General features: G+C 45.8%; 23 non-coding genes across 23 annotated transcripts; all 23 read left to right on the top strand.

Moving 5' to 3' along the window:
* Nucleotides 1-696: 696 nt before the first annotated feature.
* Nucleotides 697-768, top strand: TRNAP-UGG (transfer RNA proline (anticodon UGG)). The gene has a single exon. It is a non-coding gene; the product is annotated as a tRNA-Pro (tRNA).
* Nucleotides 769-2,137: 1,369 nt separating this feature from the next.
* TRNAP-UGG (transfer RNA proline (anticodon UGG)) lies at nt 2,138-2,209 on the top strand. The gene has a single exon. It is a non-coding gene; the product is annotated as a tRNA-Pro (tRNA).
* Nucleotides 2,210-2,778: 569 nt separating this feature from the next.
* Nucleotides 2,779-2,850, top strand: TRNAP-AGG (transfer RNA proline (anticodon AGG)). Its single transcript has one exon. It is a non-coding gene; the product is annotated as a tRNA-Pro (tRNA).
* Nucleotides 2,851-3,578: 728 nt separating this feature from the next.
* On the top strand, nt 3,579-3,650 carry TRNAP-UGG (transfer RNA proline (anticodon UGG)). The gene has a single exon. It is a non-coding gene; the product is annotated as a tRNA-Pro (tRNA).
* A 563-nt stretch (nt 3,651-4,213) lies between these two features.
* TRNAP-UGG (transfer RNA proline (anticodon UGG)) lies at nt 4,214-4,285 on the top strand. The gene has a single exon. It is a non-coding gene; the product is annotated as a tRNA-Pro (tRNA).
* Nucleotides 4,286-6,449: 2,164 nt separating this feature from the next.
* Nucleotides 6,450-6,521, top strand: TRNAP-UGG (transfer RNA proline (anticodon UGG)). Its single transcript has one exon. It is a non-coding gene; the product is annotated as a tRNA-Pro (tRNA).
* A 569-nt stretch (nt 6,522-7,090) lies between these two features.
* Nucleotides 7,091-7,162, top strand: TRNAP-UGG (transfer RNA proline (anticodon UGG)). The gene has a single exon. It is a non-coding gene; the product is annotated as a tRNA-Pro (tRNA).
* Nucleotides 7,163-7,570: 408 nt separating this feature from the next.
* Nucleotides 7,571-7,642, top strand: TRNAP-UGG (transfer RNA proline (anticodon UGG)). Its single transcript has one exon. It is a non-coding gene; the product is annotated as a tRNA-Pro (tRNA).
* Nucleotides 7,643-10,453: 2,811 nt separating this feature from the next.
* On the top strand, nt 10,454-10,525 carry TRNAP-UGG (transfer RNA proline (anticodon UGG)). Its single transcript has one exon. It is a non-coding gene; the product is annotated as a tRNA-Pro (tRNA).
* Nucleotides 10,526-11,733: 1,208 nt separating this feature from the next.
* On the top strand, nt 11,734-11,805 carry TRNAP-UGG (transfer RNA proline (anticodon UGG)). The gene has a single exon. It is a non-coding gene; the product is annotated as a tRNA-Pro (tRNA).
* Nucleotides 11,806-11,893: 88 nt separating this feature from the next.
* TRNAP-UGG (transfer RNA proline (anticodon UGG)) lies at nt 11,894-11,965 on the top strand. Its single transcript has one exon. It is a non-coding gene; the product is annotated as a tRNA-Pro (tRNA).
* A 248-nt stretch (nt 11,966-12,213) lies between these two features.
* Nucleotides 12,214-12,285, top strand: TRNAP-UGG (transfer RNA proline (anticodon UGG)). The gene has a single exon. It is a non-coding gene; the product is annotated as a tRNA-Pro (tRNA).
* A 248-nt stretch (nt 12,286-12,533) lies between these two features.
* On the top strand, nt 12,534-12,605 carry TRNAP-UGG (transfer RNA proline (anticodon UGG)). The gene has a single exon. It is a non-coding gene; the product is annotated as a tRNA-Pro (tRNA).
* Nucleotides 12,606-13,332: 727 nt separating this feature from the next.
* On the top strand, nt 13,333-13,404 carry TRNAP-UGG (transfer RNA proline (anticodon UGG)). Its single transcript has one exon. It is a non-coding gene; the product is annotated as a tRNA-Pro (tRNA).
* Nucleotides 13,405-13,972: 568 nt separating this feature from the next.
* TRNAP-CGG (transfer RNA proline (anticodon CGG)) lies at nt 13,973-14,044 on the top strand. Its single transcript has one exon. It is a non-coding gene; the product is annotated as a tRNA-Pro (tRNA).
* An 88-nt stretch (nt 14,045-14,132) lies between these two features.
* Nucleotides 14,133-14,204, top strand: TRNAP-UGG (transfer RNA proline (anticodon UGG)). Its single transcript has one exon. It is a non-coding gene; the product is annotated as a tRNA-Pro (tRNA).
* Nucleotides 14,205-15,093: 889 nt separating this feature from the next.
* On the top strand, nt 15,094-15,165 carry TRNAP-UGG (transfer RNA proline (anticodon UGG)). Its single transcript has one exon. It is a non-coding gene; the product is annotated as a tRNA-Pro (tRNA).
* An 89-nt stretch (nt 15,166-15,254) lies between these two features.
* TRNAP-CGG (transfer RNA proline (anticodon CGG)) lies at nt 15,255-15,326 on the top strand. The gene has a single exon. It is a non-coding gene; the product is annotated as a tRNA-Pro (tRNA).
* Nucleotides 15,327-15,414: 88 nt separating this feature from the next.
* On the top strand, nt 15,415-15,486 carry TRNAP-UGG (transfer RNA proline (anticodon UGG)). The gene has a single exon. It is a non-coding gene; the product is annotated as a tRNA-Pro (tRNA).
* Nucleotides 15,487-16,851: 1,365 nt separating this feature from the next.
* Nucleotides 16,852-16,923, top strand: TRNAP-UGG (transfer RNA proline (anticodon UGG)). The gene has a single exon. It is a non-coding gene; the product is annotated as a tRNA-Pro (tRNA).
* An 88-nt stretch (nt 16,924-17,011) lies between these two features.
* TRNAP-UGG (transfer RNA proline (anticodon UGG)) lies at nt 17,012-17,083 on the top strand. Its single transcript has one exon. It is a non-coding gene; the product is annotated as a tRNA-Pro (tRNA).
* Nucleotides 17,084-17,651: 568 nt separating this feature from the next.
* TRNAP-UGG (transfer RNA proline (anticodon UGG)) lies at nt 17,652-17,723 on the top strand. The gene has a single exon. It is a non-coding gene; the product is annotated as a tRNA-Pro (tRNA).
* A 409-nt stretch (nt 17,724-18,132) lies between these two features.
* On the top strand, nt 18,133-18,204 carry TRNAP-UGG (transfer RNA proline (anticodon UGG)). The gene has a single exon. It is a non-coding gene; the product is annotated as a tRNA-Pro (tRNA).
* Nucleotides 18,205-20,374: the final 2,170 nt, after the last annotated feature.

Raw genomic sequence — 20,374 nt, forward strand, 5'->3', positions numbered from 1 at the left:
AAATGCAACTAACTACAGGGTAGGTCTATGAGTTGAGCATGTTTAGTTACACACATGGTTCGTTGGTCTAGGGGTATGATACTCGCTTCGGGTGTGAGTGGCCCCGGGTTGAAATCCTGGACGGACCCGAGTTTATGCAGAAGCAATTTAGTGACTATTTAAAAGCAACTAACTACAGGGTAGGCCTATGAGTTGAGCATGTTTAGTTACACACATGGTCCGTTGGTCTAGGGCTATGCTACTCGCTTAGGGTGCGTGTGGTACCGGGTTCAAATCCCGGACGGACCCGAGTTTTTGCAGAAGTAATTTAGTGGCTATTTATATGCAACTAACTACAAGGTAGGCCTATGAGTTGAGCATATTTGGTTACAGGCATGGTCCGTTGGTCTAGGGGTATGATACTCGCTTAGGGTGTGAGTGGTCCCGAGATAAAATCCCGGACGGAACCGAGTTTTTGCCGAAGTAATTTAGAGACTATTTAAAAGCAACTAACTACAGGGTAGGCCTATGAGTTGATTATGTTTAGTTACACACATGGTCCGTTGGTCTAGGGGTATGATACTCGCTTTGGGTGCGAGTGGTCCCGGGTCCAAATCCCGGACGGACCCGAGTTTTTGCAAAAGTAAATTAGTGACTATTTTAATGCAACTAACTACAGGGTAGGCCTATGAGTTGAGCATGTTTAGTTACACACATGGTCCGTTGGTCTAGGGGTATGATACTCGCTTTGGGTGCGAGTGGTACCGGGTTCAAATCCCGGACGGACCCGAGTATATGCAGAAGTAATTAAGTGACTATTTAAATGCAACTAACTACAGGGTAGGTCTATGAGTTGAGCATGTTTAGTGACACACATGGTTCGTTGGTCTAGGGCTATGCTACTCGCTTAGGGTGCGAGTGGTACCGGGTTCAAATCCCGGACGGACCCGAGTTTTTGCAGAAGTAATTTAGTGGCTATTTAAATGCAACTAACTACCAGGTAGGCCTATGAGTTGAGCATATTTGGTTACAGGCATGGTCCGTTGGTCTAGGGGTATGATACTCGCTTAGGGTGTGAGTGGTCCCGAGATAAAATCCCGGACGGACCCGAGTTTTTGCCGAAGTAATTTAGAGACTATTTAAAAGCAACTAACTACAGGGTAGGCCTATGAGTAGAGCATGTTTAGTTGCACACATGGTCCGTTGGTCTAGGGGTATGATACTCGCTTTGGGTGCGAGTGGTCCCGGGTTCAAATCCTGGATGAACTCGAGTTTTTGCAGAAGTAATTAAGAGACTATTTAAATGCAACTAACAACAAGGTAGGCCTATGAGTTGAGTATGTTTAGTTACACACATGGTCCGTTGGTCTAGGGGTATGATACTCGCTTAGGGTGCGTGTGGTCCCGGGATAAAATCCCGGACGAAGCCGAGTTTTTGCAGAAGTAATTTAGTGACTAATTAAATGCAACTAACAACAAGGTAGGCCTACGAGTTTAGCATGTTTCAGTATCATTCATGGTCCGTTGGTCTAGGGGTATGATACACGCTTCGGGTGTGAGTGGCCCCGGGTTGAAATCCAGGACGGACCCGAGTTTATGCAGAAGCAATTTAGTGACTATTTAAAAGCAACTAAATACAGGGTAGGCCTATGAGTTGAGCATGTTTAGTTACACACATGGTCCGTTGGTCTAGGGCTATGCTACTCGCTTAGGGTGCGTGTGGTACCGGGTTCAAATCCCGGACGGACCCGAGTTTTTGCAGAAGTAATTTAGTGGCTATTTATATGCAACTAACTACAAGGTAGGCCTATGAGTTGAGCATATTTGGTTACAGGCATGGTCCGTTGGTCTAGGGGTATGATACTTGCTTAGGGTGTGAGTGGTCCCGAGATAAAATCCCGGACGGACCCGAGTTTTTGCCGAAGTAATTTAGAGACTATTTAAAAGCAACTAACTACAGGGTAGGCCTATGAGTTGAGCATGTTTAGTTACACACATGGTCCGTTGGTCTAGGGGTATGATACTCGCTTTGGGTGCGAGTGGTCCCGGGTCCAAATCCCGGACGGACCCGAGTTTTTGCAAAAGTAAATTAGTGACTATTTTAATGCAACTAACTACAGGGTAGGCCTATGAGTTGAGCATGTTTAGTTACACACATGGTCCGTTGGTCTAGGGGTATGATACTCGCTTTGGGTGCGAGTGGTCCCGGGTTCAAATCCCGGACGGACCCGAGTTTTTGCAAAAGTAAATTAGTGGCTATTTTAATGCAACTAACTACAGGGTAGGCCTATGAGTTGAGCATTTTTAGTTACACACATGGTCCTTTGGTCTAGGGGTATGATACTCGCTTTGGGTGCGAGTGGTCCCGGGTTCAAATCCTGGATGAACTCGAGTTTTTGCAGAAGTAATTAAGAGACTATTTAAATGCAACTAACAACAAGGTAGGCCTATGAGTTGAGTATGTTTAGTTACACACATGGTCCGTTGGTCTAGGGGTATGATACTCGCTTAGGGTGCGTGTGGTCCCGGGATAAAATCCCGGACGAAGCCGAGTTTTTGCAGAAGTAATTTAGTGACTAATTAAATGCAACTAACAACAAGGTAGGCCTACGAGTTTAGCATGTTTCAGTATCATTCATGGTCCGTTGGTCTAGGGGTATGATACACGCTTCGGGTGTGAGTGGCCCCGGGTTGAAATCCTGGACGGACCCGAGTTTATGCAGAAGCAATTTAGTGACTATTTAAAAGCAACTAACTACAGGGTAGGCCTATGAGTTGAGCATGTTTAGTTACACACATGGTCCGTTGGTCTAGGGGTATGATACTCGCTTAGGGTGCGAGTGGTACCGGGTTCAAATCCCGGACGGACCCGAGTATATGCAGAAGTAATTAAGTGACTATTTAAATGCAACTAACTACAGGGTAGGTCTATGAGTTGAGCATGTTTAGTTACACACGTGGTTCGTTGGTCTAGGGGTATGATACTCGCTTCGGGTGTGAGTGGCCCCGGGTTGAAATCCTGGACGGACCCGAGTTTATGCAGAAGCAATTTAGTGACTATTTAAAAGCAACTAACTACAGGGTAGGCCTATGAGTTGAGCATGTTTAGTTACACACATGGTCCGTTGGTCTAGGGCTATGCTACTCGCTTAGGGTGCGTGTGGTACCGGGTTCAAATCCCTGACGGACCCGAGTTTTTGCAGAAGTAATTTAGTGGCTATTTATATGCAACTAACTACAAGGTAGGCCTATGAGTTGAGCATATTTGGTTACAGGCATGGTCCGTTGGTCTAGGGGTATGATACTCGCTTAGGGTGTGAGTGGTCCCGAGATAAAATCCCGGACGGAACCGAGTTTTTGCCGAAGTAATTTAGAGACTATTTAAAAGCAACTAACTACAGGGTAGGCCTATGAGTTGATTATGTTTAGTTACACACATGGTCCGTTGGTCTAGGGGTATGATACTCGCTTTGGGTGCGAGTGGTCCCGGGTCCAAATCCCGGACGGACCCGAGTTTTTGCAAAAGTAAATTAGTGACTATTTTAATGCAACTAACTACAGGGTAGGCCTATGAGTTGAGCATGTTTAGTTACACACATGGTCCGTTGGTCTAGGGGTATGATACTCGCTTTGGGTGCGAGTGGTCCCGGGTTCAAATCCCGGACGGACCCGAGTTTTTGCAAAAGTAAATTAGTGGCTATTTTAATGCAACTAACTACAGGGTAGGCCTATGAGTTGAGCATTTTTAGTTACACACATGGTCCTTTGGTCTAGGGGTATGATACTCGCTTTGGGTGCGAGTGGTCCCGGGTTCAAATCCTGGATGAACTCGAGTTTTTGCAGAAGTAATTAAGAGACTATTTAAATGCAACTAACAACAAGGTAGGCCTATGAGTTGAGTATGTTTAGTTACACACATGGTCCGTTGGTCTAGGGGTATGATACTCGCTTAGGGTGCGTGTGGTCCCGGGATAAAATCCCGGACGAAGCCGAGTTTTTGCAGAAGTAATTTAGTGACTAATTAAATGCAACTAACAACAAGGTAGGCCTACGAGTTTAGCATGTTTCAGTATCATTCATGGTCCGTTGGTGTATGATACACGCTTCGGGTGTGAGTGGCCCCGGGTTGAAATCCTGGACGGACCCGAGTTTATGCAGAAGCAATTTAGTGACTATTTAAAAGCAACTAACTACAGGGTAGGCCTATGAGTTGAGCATGTTTAGTTACACACGTGGTCCGTTGGTCTAGGGGTATGATACTCGCTTTGGGTGCGAGTGGTACCGGGTTCAAATCCCGGACGGACCCGAGTATATGCAGAAGTAATTAAGTGACTATTTAAATGCAACTAACTACAGGGTAGGTCTATGAGTTGAGCATGTTTAGTGACACACATGGTTCGTTGGTCTAGGGCTATGCTACTCGCTTAGGGTGCGAGTGGTACCGGGTTCAAATCCCGGACGGACCCGAGTTTTTGCTAAAGTAATTTAGTGGCTATTTAAATGCAACTAACTACCAGGTAGGCCTATGAGTTGAGCATTTTTAGTTACACACATGGTCCTTTGGTCTAGGGGTATGATACTCGCTTTGGGTGCGAGTGGTCCCGGGTTCAAATCCTGGATGAACTCGAGTTTTTGCAGAAGTAATTAAGAGACTATTTAAATGCAACTAACAACAAGGTAGGCCTATGAGTTGAGTATGTTTAGTTACACACATGGTCCGTTGGTCTAGGGGTATGATACTCGCTTAGGGTGCGTGTGGTCCCGGGATAAAATCCCGGACGAAGCCGAGTTTTTGCAGAAGTAATTTAGTGACTAATTAAATGCAACTAACAACAAGGTAGGCCTACGAGTTTAGCATGTTTCAGTATCATTCATGGTCCGTTGGTGTATGATACACGCTTCGGGTGTGAGTGGCCCCGGGTTGAAATCCTGGACGGACCCGAGTTTATGCAGAAGCAATTTAGTGACTATTTAAAAGCAACTAACTACAGGGTAGGCCTATGAGTTGAGCATGTTTAGTTACACACGTGGTCCGTTGGTCTAGGGGTATGATACTCACTTTGGGTGCGAGTGGTACCGGGTTCAAATCCCGGACGGACCCGAGTATATGCAGAAGTAATTAAGTGACTATTTAAATGCAACTAACTACAGGGTAGGTCTATGAGTTGAGCATGTTTAGTGACACACATGGTTCGTTGGTCTAGGGCTATGCTACTCGCTTAGGGTGCGAGTGGTACCGGGTTCAAATCCCGGACGGACCCGAGTTTTTGCAGAAGTAATTTAGTGGCTATTTAAATGCAACTAACTACCAGGTAGGCCTATGAGTTGAGCATATTTGGTTACAGGCATGGTCCGTTGGTCTAGGGGTATGATACTCGCTTAGGGTGTGAGTGGTCCCGAGATAAAATCCCGGACGGACCCGAGTTTTTGCCGAAGTAATTTAGAGACTATTTAAAAGCAACTAACTACAGGGTAGGCCTATGAGTAGAGCATGTTTAGTTGCACACATGGTCCGTTGGTCTAGGGGTATGATACTCGCTTTGGGTGCGAGTGGTCCCGGGTTCAAATCCTGGATGAACTCGAGTTTTTGCAGAAGTAATTAAGAGACTATTTAAATGCAACTAACAACAAGGTAGGCCTATGAGTTGAGTATGTTTAGTTACACACATGGTCCGTTGGTCTAGGGGTATGATACTCGCTTAGGGTGCGTGTGGTCCCGGGATAAAATCCCGGACGAAGCCGAGTTTTTGCAGAAGTAATTTAGTGACTAATTAAATGCAACTAACAACAAGGTAGGCCTACGAGTTTAGCATGTTTCAGTATCATTCATGGTCCGTTGGTCTAGGGGTATGATACACGCTTCGGGTGTGAGTGGCCCCGGGTTGAAATCCAGGACGGACCCGAGTTTATGCAGAAGCAATTTAGTGACTATTTAAAAGCAACTAAATACAGGGTAGGCCTATGAGTTGAGCATGTTTAGTTACACACATGGTCCGTTGGTCTAGGGCTATGCTACTCGCTTAGGGTGCGTGTGGTACCGGGTTCAAATCCCGGACGGACCCGAGTTTTTGCAGAAGTAATTTAGTGGCTATTTATATGCAACTAACTACAAGGTAGGCCTATGAGTTGAGCATATTTGGTTACAGGCATGGTCCGTTGGTCTAGGGGTATGATACTTGCTTAGGGTGTGAGTGGTCCCGAGATAAAATCCCGGACGGACCCGAGTTTTTGCCGAAGTAATTTAGAGACTATTTAAAAGCAACTAACTACAGGGTAGGCCTATGAGTTGAGCATGTTTAGTTACACACATGGTCCGTTGGTCTAGGGGTATGATACTCGCTTTGGGTGCGAGTGGTCCCGGGTCCAAATCCCGGACGGACCCGAGTTTTTGCAAAAGTAAATTAGTGACTATTTTAATGCAACTAACTACAGGGTAGGCCTATGAGTTGAGCATGTTTAGTTAAACACATGGTCCGTTGGTCTAGGGGTATGATACTCGCTTTGGGTGCGAGTGGTCCCGGGTTCAAATCCCGGACGGACCCGAGTTTTTGCAAAAGTAAATTAGTGGCTATTTTAATGCAACTAACTACAGGGTAGGCCTATGAGTTGAGCATTTTTAGTTACACACATGGTCCTTTGGTCTAGGGGTATGATACTCGCTTTGGGTGCGAGTGGTCCCGGGTTCAAATCCTGGATGAACTCGAGTTTTTGCAGAAGTAATTAAGAGACTATTTAAATGCAACTAACAACAAGGTAGGCCTATGAGTTGAGTATGTTTAGTTACACACATGGTCCGTTGGTCTAGGGGTATGATACTCGCTTAGGGTGCGTGTGGTCCCGGGATAAAATCCCGGACGAAGCCGAGTTTTTGCAGAAGTAATTTAGTGACTAATTAAATGCAACTAACAACAAGGTAGGCCTACGAGTTTAGCATGTTTCAGTATCATTCATGGTCCGTTGGTCTAGGGGTATGATACACGCTTCGGGTGTGAGTGGCCCCGGGTTGAAATCCTGGACGGACCCGAGTTTATGCAGAAGCAATTTAGTGACTATTTAAAAGCAACTAACTACAGGGTAGGCCTATGAGTTGAGCATGTTTAGTTACACACGTGGTCCGTTGGTCTAGGGGTATGATACTCGCTTTGGGTGCGAGTGGTCCCGGGTTCAAATCCCGGACGGACCCGAGTATATGCAGAAGTAATTAAGTGACTATTTAAATGCAACTAACTACAGGGTAGGTCTATGAGTTGAGCATGTTTAGTGACACACATGGTTCGTTGGTCTAGGGCTATGCTACTCGCTTAGGGTGCGAGTGGTACCGGGTTCAAATCCCGGACGGACCCGAGTTTTTGCAGAAGTAATTTAGTGGCTATTTAAATGCAACTAACTACCAGGTAGGCCTATGAGTTGAGCATATTTGGTTACAGGCATGGTCCGTTGGTCTAGGGGTATGATACTCGCTTAGGGTGTGAGTGGTCCCGAGATAAAATCCCGGACGGACCCGAGTTTTTGCCGAAGTAATTTAGAGACTATTTAAAAGCAACTAACTACAGGGTAGGCCTATGAGTAGAGCATGTTTAGTTACACACATGGTCCGTTGGTCTAGGGGTATGATACTCGCTTTGGGTGCGAGTGGTCCCGGGTTCAAATCCCGAACGGACCCGAGTTTTTGCAAAAGTAAATTAGTGACTATTTTAATGCAACTAACTACAGGGTAGGCCTATGAGTTGAGCATGTTTAGTTACACACATGGTCCGTTGGTCTAGGGGTGTGATACTCGCTTTGGGTGCGAGTGGTCCCGGGTTCAAATCCCGGACGGACCCGAGTATATCCAGAAGTAATTAAGTGACTATTTAAATGCAACTAACTACAGGGTAGGTCTATGAGTTGAGCATGTTTAGTTACACACATGGTTCGTTGGTCTAGGGCTATGCTACTCGCTTAGAGTGCGAGTGGTACCGGGTTCAAATCCCGGACGGAACCGAGTTTTTGCAGAAGTAATTTAGTGGCTATTTAAATGCAACTAACTACAAGGTAGGCCTATGAGTTGAGCATATTTGGTTACAGGCAAGGTCCGTTGTTCTAGGGGTATGATACTCGCCTAGGGTGTGAGTGGTCCCGAGATAAAATCCCGGACGGACCCGAGTTTTTGCCGAAGTAATTTAGAGACTATTTAAAAGCAACTAACTACAGGGTAGGCCTATGAGTTGAGCATGTTTAGTTACACACATGGTCCGTTGGTCTAGGGGTATGATACTCGCTTTGGGTGCGAGTGGTCCCGGGTTCAAATCCTGGATGAACTCGAGTTTTTGCAGAAGTAATTAAGAGACTATTTAAATGCAACTAACAACAAGGTAGGCCTATGAGTTGAGTATGTTTAGTTACACACATGGTCCGTTGGTCTAGGGGTATGATACTCGCTTAGGGTGCGTGTGGTCCCGGGTTAAAATCCCGGACGAAGCCGAGTTTTTGCATAAGTAATTTAGTGACTAATTAAATGCAACTAACAACAAGGTAGGCCTACGAGTTTAGCATGTTTCAGTATCATTCATGGTCCGTTGGTCTAGGGGTGTGATACACGCTTCGGGTGTGAGTGGCCCCGGGTTCAAATCCTGGACGGACCCGAGTTTATGCAGAAGCAATTTAGTGACTATTTAAAAGCAACTAACTACAGGGTAGGCCTATGAGTTGAGCATGTTTATTTACACACATGGTCCGTTGGTCTAGGGGTATGATACTCGCTTTGGGTGCGAGTGGTCCGGGGTTCAAATCTCGGACGGACCCGAGTATATGCAGAAGTAATTAAGTGACTATTTAAATGCAACTAATTACAGGGTAGGTCTATGAGTTGAGCATGTTTAGTTACACACATGGTTCGTTGGTCTAGGGCTATGCTACTCGCTTAGGGTGCGAGTGGTACCGGGTTTAAATCCCGGACGGACCCGTGCTTTTGCAGAAGTAATTTAGTGACTAATTAAATGCAACTAACAACAAGGTAGGCCTACGAGTTTAGCATGTTTCATTATTATTCATGGTCCGTTGGTCTAGGGGTATGATACACGCTTCGGGTGTGAGTGGCCCCGGGTTCAAATCCTGGACGGACCCGAGTTTATGCAGAAGCAATTTAGCGACTATTTAAAAGCAACTTACTACAGGGTAGGCCTATGAGTTGAGCATGTTTAGTTACACACATGGTCCGTTGGTCTAGGGGTATGATACTCGCTTTGGGTGCGAGTGGTTCCGGGTTCAAATCCCGGACGGTCCCGAGTATATGCAGAAGTAATTAAGTGACTATTTAAAAGCAACTAACTACAGGGTAGGTCTATGAGTTGAGCATGTTTGTTTACACACATGGTTCGTTGGTGTAGGGGATATGATACTCGCTTTGGGTGCGAGTGGTCCCGGGTTCAAATCCCGGACGGTCCCGAGTATATGCAGAAGTAATTAAGTGACTATTTAAATGCAACTAATTACAGGGTAGGTCTATGAGTTGAGCATGTTTAGTTACACACATGGTTCGTTGGTCTAGGGCTATGCTACTCGCTTAGGGTGCGAGTGGCACCGGGTTTAAATCCCGGACGGACCCGTGCTTTTGCAGAAGTAATTTAGTGACTAATTAAATGCAACTAACAACAAGGTAGGCCTACGAGTTTAGCATGTTTCATTATTATTCATGGTCCGTTGGTCTAGGGGTATGATACACGCTTCGGGTGTGAGTGGCCCCGGGTTCAAATCCTGGACGGACCCGAGTTTATGCAGAAGCAATTTAGCGACTATTTAAAAGCAACTTACTACAGGGTAGGCCTATGAGTTGAGCATGTTTAGTTACACACATGGTCCGTTGGTCTAGGGGTATGATACTCGCTTTGGGTGCGAGTGGTTCCGGGTTCAAATCCCGGACGGTCCCGAGTATATGCAGAAGTAATTAAGTGACTATTTAAATGCAACTAACTACAAGGTAGGCCTATGAGTTGAGCATGTTTAGTTACACACATGGTTCGTTGGTCTAGGGCTATGCTACTCGCTTAGGGTGCGAGTGGTACCGGGTTCAAATCCCGGACGGACCCGAGTTTTTGCAGAAGTAATTTAGTGACTATTTAAATGCAACTAACTACACGGTAGGTCTAAGAGTTTAGCATGTTTAGTTACACGCATGGTTCGTTGGTGTAGGGCTATGATACTCGCTTTGGGTGCGAGTGGTCCCGGGTTCAAATCCCGGAAGGACCCGAGTTTTTGCCGAAGTAATTTAGTGACTATTTAAAAGCAACTAACTACAGGGTAGGCCTATGAGTTGAGCATGTTTAGTTACACACATGGTCCGTTGGTCTAGGGGTATGATACTCGCTTTGGGTGCGAGTGGTCCCGGGTTCAAATCCTGGACGGACTCGAGATTTGCAAAAGTAAATTAGTGACTATTTTAATGCAACTAACTACAGGGTAGGCCTATGAGTTGAGCATGTTTAGTTACACACATGGTCCGTTGGTCTAGGGGTATGATACTCGCTTTGGGTGCGAGTGGTCCCGGGTTCAAATCCCGGACGGACCCGAGTATATGCAGATGTAATTAAGTGACTATTTAAATGCAACTTACTACAGGGTAGGTCTATGTGTTGAGCATGTTTAGTTAAACACATGGTTCGTTGGTCTAGGGCTATGACACTAGCTTTGGGTGCGAGTGGTCTCGGGTTCAAATCCCGGACGGACCCGAGTTTTTGCAGAAGTAATTTAGTGACTATTTAAATGAACTAACAACAAGGTAGGCCTATGAGTTGAGCATATTTGGTTACAGGCATGGTCCGTTGGTCTAGGGGTGTGATACTCGCGTAGGGTGTGAGTGGTCACGAGATAAAATCCCGGACGAACCCGAGTTTTTGCAGAAGTAATTTAGTGACTATTTAAACGCAACTAACTACAGGGTAGACCTATGAGTTGAGCATGTTTCAGTATCATTCGTGGTCCGTTGGTCTAGGGGTATGATACACGCTTCGGGTGTGAGTGGCTCCGGGTTCAAATCACGGACGGACCCGAGTTTATGCAGAAGCAATTTAGTGACTATTTAAATGCAACTAACTACAGGGTAGGCCTATGAGTGGAGGATGTTTAATTACACACATGGGCGGTTGGTCTAGGGCTATGATACTCGCTTTGGGTGCGAGAGGTCCCGGGTTCAAATCCCGGACGGACCCGAGTTTTTGCAAAAGTAAATTAGTGGCTATTTTAATGCAACTAACTACAGGGTAGGCCTATGAGTTGAGCATGTTTAGTTACACACATGGTCCGTTGGTCTAGGGGTATGATACTCGCTTTGGGTGCGAGTGGTCCCGGGTTCATATCCCGGACGGACCCGAGTATATTCAGAAGTAATTAAGTGACTATTTAAATGCAACTAACTACACGGTAGGTCTATAAGTTGAGCATGTTTAGTTACACACATGGTTCGTTGGTCTAGGGCTATGATACTCGCTTTGGGTGCGAGTGGTCCCGGGTTCAAATCCCGGACGAACCCGAGTTTTGCAGAAGTAATTTAGTGACTATTTAAACGCAACTACCTACAGGGTAGACCTATGAGTTGAGCATGTTTCAGTATCATTCGTGGTCCGTTGGTCTAGGGGTATGATACTCGCTTAGGGTGTGAGTGGTCCCGAGATAAAATCCCGGACGGACCCGAGTTTTTGCCGAAGTAATTTAGAGACTATTTAAAAGCAACTAACTACAGGGTAGGCCTATGAGTTGAGCATGTTTAGTTACACACATGGTCCGTTGGTCTAGGGGTATGATACTCGCTTTGGGTGCGAGTGGTCCCGGGTTCAAATCCCGGACGGACTTGAGTTTTTGCAAAAGTAAATTAGTGACTATTTTAATGCAACTAGCTACAGGGTAGGCCTATGAGTTGAGCATGTTTAGTCACACACATGGTCCGTTGGTCTAGGGGTATGATACTCGCTTTGGGTGCGAGTGGTCCCGGGTTCAAATCCTGGACGGACCCGAGTTTATGCAGAAGCAATTCAGTGACTATTTAAAAGCAACTAACTACAGGGTAGGCCTATGAGTTGAGCATGTTTAGTTACACACATGGTCCGTTGGTCTAGGGGTGTGATACTCGCTTAGGTTGTGAGTGGTCCCGAGATAAAATCCCGGACGGACCCGAGTTTTTGCCGAAGTAATTTAGTGACTATTTAAAAGCAACTTACTACAGGGTAGGCCTATGAGTTGAGCGTGTTTAGTTACACACATGGTCCGTTGGTCTAGGGGTATGATACTCGCTTTGGGTGCGAGTGGTCCCGGGTTCAAATCCCGGACGGACCCGAGTATATGCAGAAGTAATTAAGTGACTATTTAAATGCAACTAACTACAGGGTAGGTCTATGAGTTGAGCATGTTTAGTTACACACATGGTTCGTTGGTCTAGGGATATGACACTCGCTTTGGGTGCGAGTGGTCTCGGGTTCAAATCCCGGACGGACCCGAATTTTTGCAGAAGTAACTTAGTGACCATTTAAATGCAACTAACTACAGGGTAGGCCTATGAGTTGAGCATGTTTAGTTACACACATGGTCCGTTGGTCTAGGGGTATGATACTTGCTTTGGGTGCGAGTGGTCCCGGGTTCAAATCCCGGACGGACCCGAGTTTTTGCAGAAGTAATTTAGTGACTTTTTAAATGAACTAACAACAAGGTAGGCCTATGAGTTGAGCATATTTTGTTACAGGCATGGTCCGTTGGTCTAGGCGTATGATACTCGCTTAGGGTGTGAGTGGCCCCGGGTTCAAATCCCGGACGGACCCGAGTTTATGCAGAAGCAATTTAGTGACTATTTAAATGCAACTAACTACAGGGTAGGCCTATGAGTTGAGCATGTTTAGTTACACACATGGTCCGTTGGTCTAGGGGTATGATACTCGATTTGGGTGCGAGTGGTCCCGGGTTCAAATCCCGGACGGACCCGAGTTTTTGCTGAAGTAATTTAGTGACTATTTAAATGAACTAACAACAAGGTAGGCCTATGAGTTGAGCATATGTAGTTACAGGCATGGTCCGTTGGTCTAGGCGTATGATACTCGCTTACGGTGTGAGTGGCCCCGGGTTCAAATCCCGGACGGAACCGAGTTTATGCAGAAGCAATTTAGTGACTATTTAAATGCAACTAACTACAGGGTAGGCCTATGAGTTGAGCATGTTTAGTAACACACATGGTCCGTTGGTCTAGGGGTGTGATACTCGCTTAGGGTGTGAGTGGTCCCGAGATAAAATCCCGGACGGACCCGAGTTTTTTGCCGAAGTAATTTAGTGACTATTTAAAAGCAACTAACTACAGGGTAGGCCTATGAGTTGAGCATGTTTAGTTACACACATGGTCCGTTGGTCTAGGGGTATGATACTCGCTTTGGGTGCGAGTGGTCCCGGGTTCAAATCCCGGACGGACTTGAGTTTTTGCAAAAGTAAATTAGTGACAATTTTAATGCAACTAGCTACAGGGTAGGCCTATGAGTTGAGCATGTTTAGTCACACACATGGTCCGTTGGTCTAGGGGTATGATACTCGCTTTGGGTGCGAGTGGTCCCGGGTTCAAATCACGGACGGACCCGAGTATATGCAGAAGTAATTCAGTGACTATTTAAATGCAACTAACTACAGGGTAGGTCTATGAGTTGAGCATGTTTAGTTACACGCATGGTCCGTTGGTCTAGAGGTATGATAATCGCTTTGGGTGCGAGTGGTCTCGGGTTCAAATCCCGGACGGACCCGAGTTTTTGCAGAAGTAATTTAGTGACAATTTAAATGAACTAACAACAAGGTAGGCCTATGAGTTGAGCATATTTAGTTACAGGAATGGTCCGTTGGTCTAGGGGTATGATACTCGCTTAGGGTGTGAGTGGTCACGAGATAAAATCCCGGACGAACCCGAGTTTTTGCAGAAGTAATTTAGTGACTATTTAAACGCAACTAACTACCGGGTAGACCTATGAGTTGAGCATGTTTCAGTATCATTCGTGGTCCGTTGGTCTAGGGGTATGATACACGCTTCGGGTGTGAGTGGCCCCGGGTTCAAATCCCGGACGGACCCGAGTTTATGCAGAAGCAATTCAGTGACTATTTAAAAGCAACTAACTACAGGGTAGGCCTATGAGTTGAGCATGTTTAGTTACGCACATGGTCCGTTGGTCTAGGGGTATGATACTCGCTTTGGGTGCGAGTGGTCCCGGGTTCAAATCCCGGACGGACCCGAGTATATGCAGAAGTAATTAAGTGACTATTTAAATGCAACTAACTACAGGGTAGGTCTATGAGTTGAGCATGTTTACTTACACACATGGTTCGTTGGTCTAGGGCTATGACACTCGCTTTGGGTGCGAGTGGTCTCGGGTTCAAATCCCGGACGGACCCGAATTTTTGCAGAAGTAATTTAGTGACTATTTAAATGCAACTAACTACAGGGTAGGCCTATGAGTTGAGCATGTTTAGTTACACACATGGTTCGTTGGTCTAGGGCTATGACACTTGCTTTGGGTGCGAGTGGTCTCGGGTTCAAATCCCGGACGGACCCGAATTTTTGCAGAAGTAATTTAGAGACTATTTAAATGCAACTAACTACAGGGTAGGCCTATGAGTTGAGCATGTTTTGTTACACACATGGTCCGTTGGTCTAGGGGTATGATACTTGCTTTGGGTGCGAGTGGTCCCGGGTTCAAATCCCGGACGGACTCGAGTTTTTGCAAAAGTAAATTAGTGACTATTTTAATGCAACTAACTACAGGGTAGGCCTATGAGTTGAGCATGTTTAGTAACACACATGGTCCGTTGGTCTAGGGGTGTGATACTCGCTTAGGGTGTGAGTGGTCCCGAGATAAAATCCCGGACGGACCCGAGTTTTTTGCCGAAGTAATTTAGTGACTATTTAAAAGCAACTAACTACAGGGTAGGCCTATGAGTTGAGCATGTTTAGTTACACACATGGTCCATTGGTCTAGGGGTATGATACTCGCTTTGGGTGCGAGTGGTCCCGGGTTCAAATCCCGGACGGACTTGAGTTTTTGCAAAAGTAAATTAGTGACAATTTTAATGCAACTAGCTACAGGGTAGGCCTATGAGTTGAGCATGTTTAGTCACACACATGGTCCGTTGGTCTAGGGGTATGATACTCGCTTTGGGTGCGAGTGGTCCCGGGTTCAAATCCCGGACGAACCCGAGTTTTTGCAGAAGTAATTTAGTGACTATTTAAACGCAACTAACTACCGGGTAGACCTATGAGTTGAGCATGTTTCAGTATCATTCGTGGTCCGTTGGTCTAGGGGTATGATACACGCTTCGGGTGTGAGTGGCCCCGGGTTCAAATCCCGGACGGACCCGAGTTTATGCAGAAGCAATTCAGTGACTATTTAAAAGCAACTAACTACAGGGTAGGCCTATGAGTTGAGCATGTTTAGTTACGCACATGGTCCGTTGGTCTAGGGGTATGATACTCGCTTTGGGTGCGAGTGGTCCCGGGTTCAAATCCCGGACGGACCCGAGTATATGCAGAAGTAATTAAGTGACTATTTAAATGCAACTAACTACAGGGTAGGTCTATGAGTTGAGCATGTTTACTTACACACATGGTTCGTTGGTCTAGGGCTATGACACTCGCTTTGGGTGCGAGTGGTCTCGGGTTCAAATCCCGGACGGACCCGAATTTTTGCAGAAGTAATTTAGTGACTATTTAAATGCAACTAACTACAGGGTAGGCCTATGAGTTGAGCATGTTTAGTTACACACATGGTTCGTTGGTCTAGGGCTTTGACACTCGCTTTGGGTGCGAGTGGTCTCGGGTTCAAATCCCGGACGGACCCGAATTTTTGCAGAAGTAATTTAGTGACTATTTAAATGCAACTAACTACAGGGTAGGCCTATGAGTTGAGCATGTTTAGTTACACACATGGTCCGTTGGTCTAGGGGTATGATACTTGCTTTGGGTGCGAGTGGTCCCGGGTTCAAATCCCGGACGGACTCGAGTTTTTGCAAAAGTAAATTAGTGACTATTTTAATGCAACTAACTACAGGGTAGGCCTATGAGTTGAGCATGTTTAGTTACACACATGGTCCGTTGGTCTAGAAGTATGATACTCGCTTTGGGTGCCAGTGGTCTCGGGTTCAAATCCCGGATGGACCCGAGTTTTTGCAGAAGTAATTTAGTGACTATTTAAATGAACTAACAACAAGGTAGGCCTATGAGTTAAGCATGTTTAGTTACACGCATGGTCCGTTGGTCTAGGGGTATGATTCTCGCTTTGGGTTCGAGTGGTCCCGGGTTCAAATCCCGGACGGGCTCGAGTTTTTGCAAAAGTAAATTAGTGACTATTTTAATGCAACTAACTACAGGGTGGGCCTATGAGTTGAGCATGTTTAGTTACACTGTGATCCGTTGGTCTAGGGGTATGATACTCGCTTTGGGTGCGAGTGGTCTAGGGTCCAAATCCCGGACGGACCCGAGTTTTTGCAGAAGTAATTTAGTGACTATTTAAATGAACTAACAACAAGGTAGGCCTATGAGTTGAGCATATTTAGTTACACACATGGTTCGTTGGTCTAGGGCTATGACACTCACTTTGGGTGCGAGTGGTCTAGGGTCCAAATCCCGGACGGACCCGAGTTTTTGCAGAAGTAATTTAGTGACTATTTAAATGAACTAACAACAAGGTAGGCCTATGAGTTGAGCATATTTAGTTACAGGCATGGTCCGTTGGTCTAGGGGTGTGATACTCGCTTAGGGTGTGAGTGGTCCCGAGATAAAATCCCGGACGGACCCGAGTTTTTTGCCGAAGTAATTTAGTGACGATTTAAAAGCAACTTACTACAGGATAGGCCTATGAGTTGAGCATGTTTAGTTACACACATGGTCCGTTGGTCTAGGGGTATGATACTCGCTTTGGGTGCGAGTGGTCCCGGGTTCAAATCCCGGACGGACTCGAGCTTTTGCAAAAGTAAATTAGTGACTATTTTAATGCAACTAACTACAGGGTAGGCCTATGAGTTGAGCATGTTTAGTTACACACATGGTTCGTTGGTCTAGGGGTATGATACTCGCTTTGGGTGCGAGTGGTCCCGGGTTCAAATCCCGGACGGACCCGAGTATATGCAGAAGTAATTAAGTGACTATTTAAATGCAACTAACTACAGGGTAGGTCTAAGAGTTGAGCATTTTTAGTAACACACATGGTTCGTTGGTCTAGGGCTATAACACTCGCTTTGGGTGCGAGTGGTCTCGGGTTCAAATCCCGGACGGACCCGAGTTTTTGCAGAAGTAATTTAGTGACTATTTAAATGAACTAACAACAAGGTAGGCCTATGAGTTGAGCATATTTAGTTACAGGCATGGTCCGTTGGTCTAGGGGTATGATACTCGCTTAAGGTGTGAGTGGTCACGAGATAAAATCCCGGACGAACCCGAGTTTTTGCAGAAGTAATTTAGTGACTATTTAAACGCAACTAACTACCGGGTAGACCTATGAGTTGAGCATGTTTAGTTACACACATGGTCCGTTGGTGTAGGGGTATGATACTCGCTTAGGGTGTGAGTGGTCCCGAGATAAAATCCCGGACAGACCCGAGTTTTTTGCCGAAGTAATTTAGTGACTATTTAAAAGCAACTTACTACAGGGTAGGCCTATGAGTTGAGCATGTTTAGTTACACACATGGTCCGTTGGTCTAGGGGTATGATACTCGCTTTGGTTGCGAGTGGTCCCGGGTTCAAATCCCGGACGGACCCGAGTTTATGCAGAAGCAATTTAGTGACTATTTAAATACAACCAACTACAGGGTAGGCCTATGAGTTGAGCATGTTTAGTTACACACATGGTCCGTTGGTCTAGGGGTATGATACTCACTTAGGGTGTGAGTGGTCCCGAGATAAAATCCCGGACGGACCCGAGTTTTTTGCCGAAGTAATTTAGTGACTTTTTAAAAGCAACTAACTACAGGGTAGGCCTATGAGTTGAGCATGTTTAGTTACACACATGGTCCGTTGGTCTAGGGGTATGATACTCGCTGTGGGTGCGAGTGGTCCCGGGTTCAAATCCCGGACGGACTCGAGTTTTTGCAAAAGTAAATTAGTGACTATTTTAATGCAACTAGCTACAGGGTAGGCCTATAAGTTGAGCATGTTTGGTTACACACATGGTCCGTTGGTCTAGGGGTATGATACTCGCTTTGGGTGCGAGTGGTCCCGGGTTCAAATCCCGGACGGACCCGAGTTTATGCAGAAGCAATTTAGTGACTATTTAAATGCAACCAAATACAGGGTAGGCCTATGAGTTGACCATGTTTAGTTACTCACATGGTCCGTTGGTCTAGGGGTATGATACTCGCTTAGGGTGTGAGTGGTCCCGAGATAAAATCCCGGACGGACCCGAGTTTTTTGCCGAAGTAATTTAGTGAATTTTTAAAAGCAACTTACTACAGGGTAGGCCTATGAGTTGAGCATGTTTAGTTACACACATGGTCCGTTGGTCTAGGGGTATGATACTCGCTTTGGGTGCGAGTGGTCCCGGGTTCAAATCCCGGGCGGACTCGAGTTTTTGCAAAAGTAAATTAGTGACTATTTTAATGCAACTAACTACAGGGTAGGCCTATGAGTTGAGCCTGTTTAGTTACACACATAGTTCGTTGGTCTAGGGCTATGACCCTCAATTTGGGTGCGAGTGGTCTCGGGTTCAAATCCCGGACGGACCCGCGTTTTTGCAGAAGTAATTAAGTGACTATTTAAATGCAACTAACTACAGGGTAGGTCTATGAGTTGAGCATGTTTAGTTACACACATGGTTCGTTGGTCTAGGGCTATGACACTCGCTTTGCGTGCGAGTGGTCTCGGGTTCAAATCCCGGACGGACCCGAGTTTTTGCAGAAGTAATTTAGTGACTATTTAAATGAACTAACAACAAGGTAGGCCTATGAGTTGAGCATATTTAGTTACATATATGGTTCGTTGGTCTAGGGCTATGACACTCGCTTTGGGTGCGAGTGGTCTCGGGTTCCTATCCCGGACGGACCCGCGTTTTTGCAGAAGTAATTAAGTGACTATTTAAATGCAACTAACTACAGGGTAGGCCTATGAGTTGAGCATGTTTAGTTACACACATGGTCCGTTGGTCTAGGGGTATGATACTCGCTTTGGGTGCGAGTGGTCCCGGGTTCAGATCCCGGGCGGACTCGAGTTTTTGCAAAAGTAAATTAGTGACTATTTTAATGCAACTAACTACAGCGTAGGCCTATGAGTTGAGCATGTTTAGTTACACACATGGTCCGTTGGTCTAGGCGTTTGATACTCGCTTTGGGTGCGAGTGGTCCCGGGTTCAAATCACGGACGGACGCGAGTAGATGCAGGAGTAATTAAGTGACTATTTAAATGCAACTAACTACAGGGTAGGTCTATGAGTTGAGCATGTTTAGTTACACACATGGTTCGTTGGTCTAGGGCTATGACACTCGCTTTGGGTGCGAGTGGTCTCGGGCTCAAATCCCGGACGGACCCGAGTTTTTGCAGAAGAAATTTAGTGACTATTTAAATGAACTAACAACAAGGTAGGCCTATGAGTTGAGCATATTTAGTTACATACATGGTTCGTTGGTCTAGGGCTATGACACTCGCTTTGGGTGCGAGTGGTCTCGGGTTCATATCCCGGACGGACCCGCGTTTTTGCAGAAGTAATTAAGTGACTATTTAAATGCAACTAACTACAGGGTAGGCCTATGAGTTGAGCATGTTTAGTTACACACATGGTCCGTTGGTCTAGGGGTATGATACTCGCTTAGGGTGTGAGTGGTCCCGAGATAAAATCCCGGACGGACCCGAGTTTTTGCAAAAGTAAATTAGTGACTATTTTAATGCAACTAGCTACAGGGTAGGCCTATGAGTTGAGCATGTTTAGTTACTCACATGGTCCGCTGGTCTAGGTGTATGATACTCGCTTTGGGTGCGAGTGGTCCCGGGTTCAAATCCCGGACGGACCCGAGTTTATGCAGAAGCAATTTAGTGACTATTTAAATGCAACCAACTACAGGGTAGGCCTATGAGTTGAGCATGTTTAGTTACACACATGGTCCGTTGGTCTAGGGGTATGATACTCGCTTAGGGTGTGAGTGGTCCCGAGATAAAATCCCGGACGGACCCGAGTTTTTTGCCGAAGTAATTTAGTTACTTTTTAAAAGCAACTTACTACAGGGTAGGCCTATGAGTTGAGCATGTTTAGTTACACACATGGTCCGTTGGTCTAGGGGTATGATACTCGCTTTGGGTGCGAGTGGTCCCGGGTTCAAATCCCGGGCGGACTCGAGTTTTTGCAAAAGTAAATTAGTGACTATTTTAATGCAACTAACTACAGGGTAGGCCTATGAGTTGAGCATGTTTAGTTACACACATGG

This window comes from Phalangium opilio, unplaced genomic scaffold (genome assembly GCF_054372755.1).
Source record: "Phalangium opilio isolate 3A_F unplaced genomic scaffold, DU_Popi_V2 ptg000093l_1, whole genome shotgun sequence".
Taxonomy (NCBI): Eukaryota; Metazoa; Arthropoda; class Arachnida; order Opiliones; family Phalangiidae; genus Phalangium; species Phalangium opilio.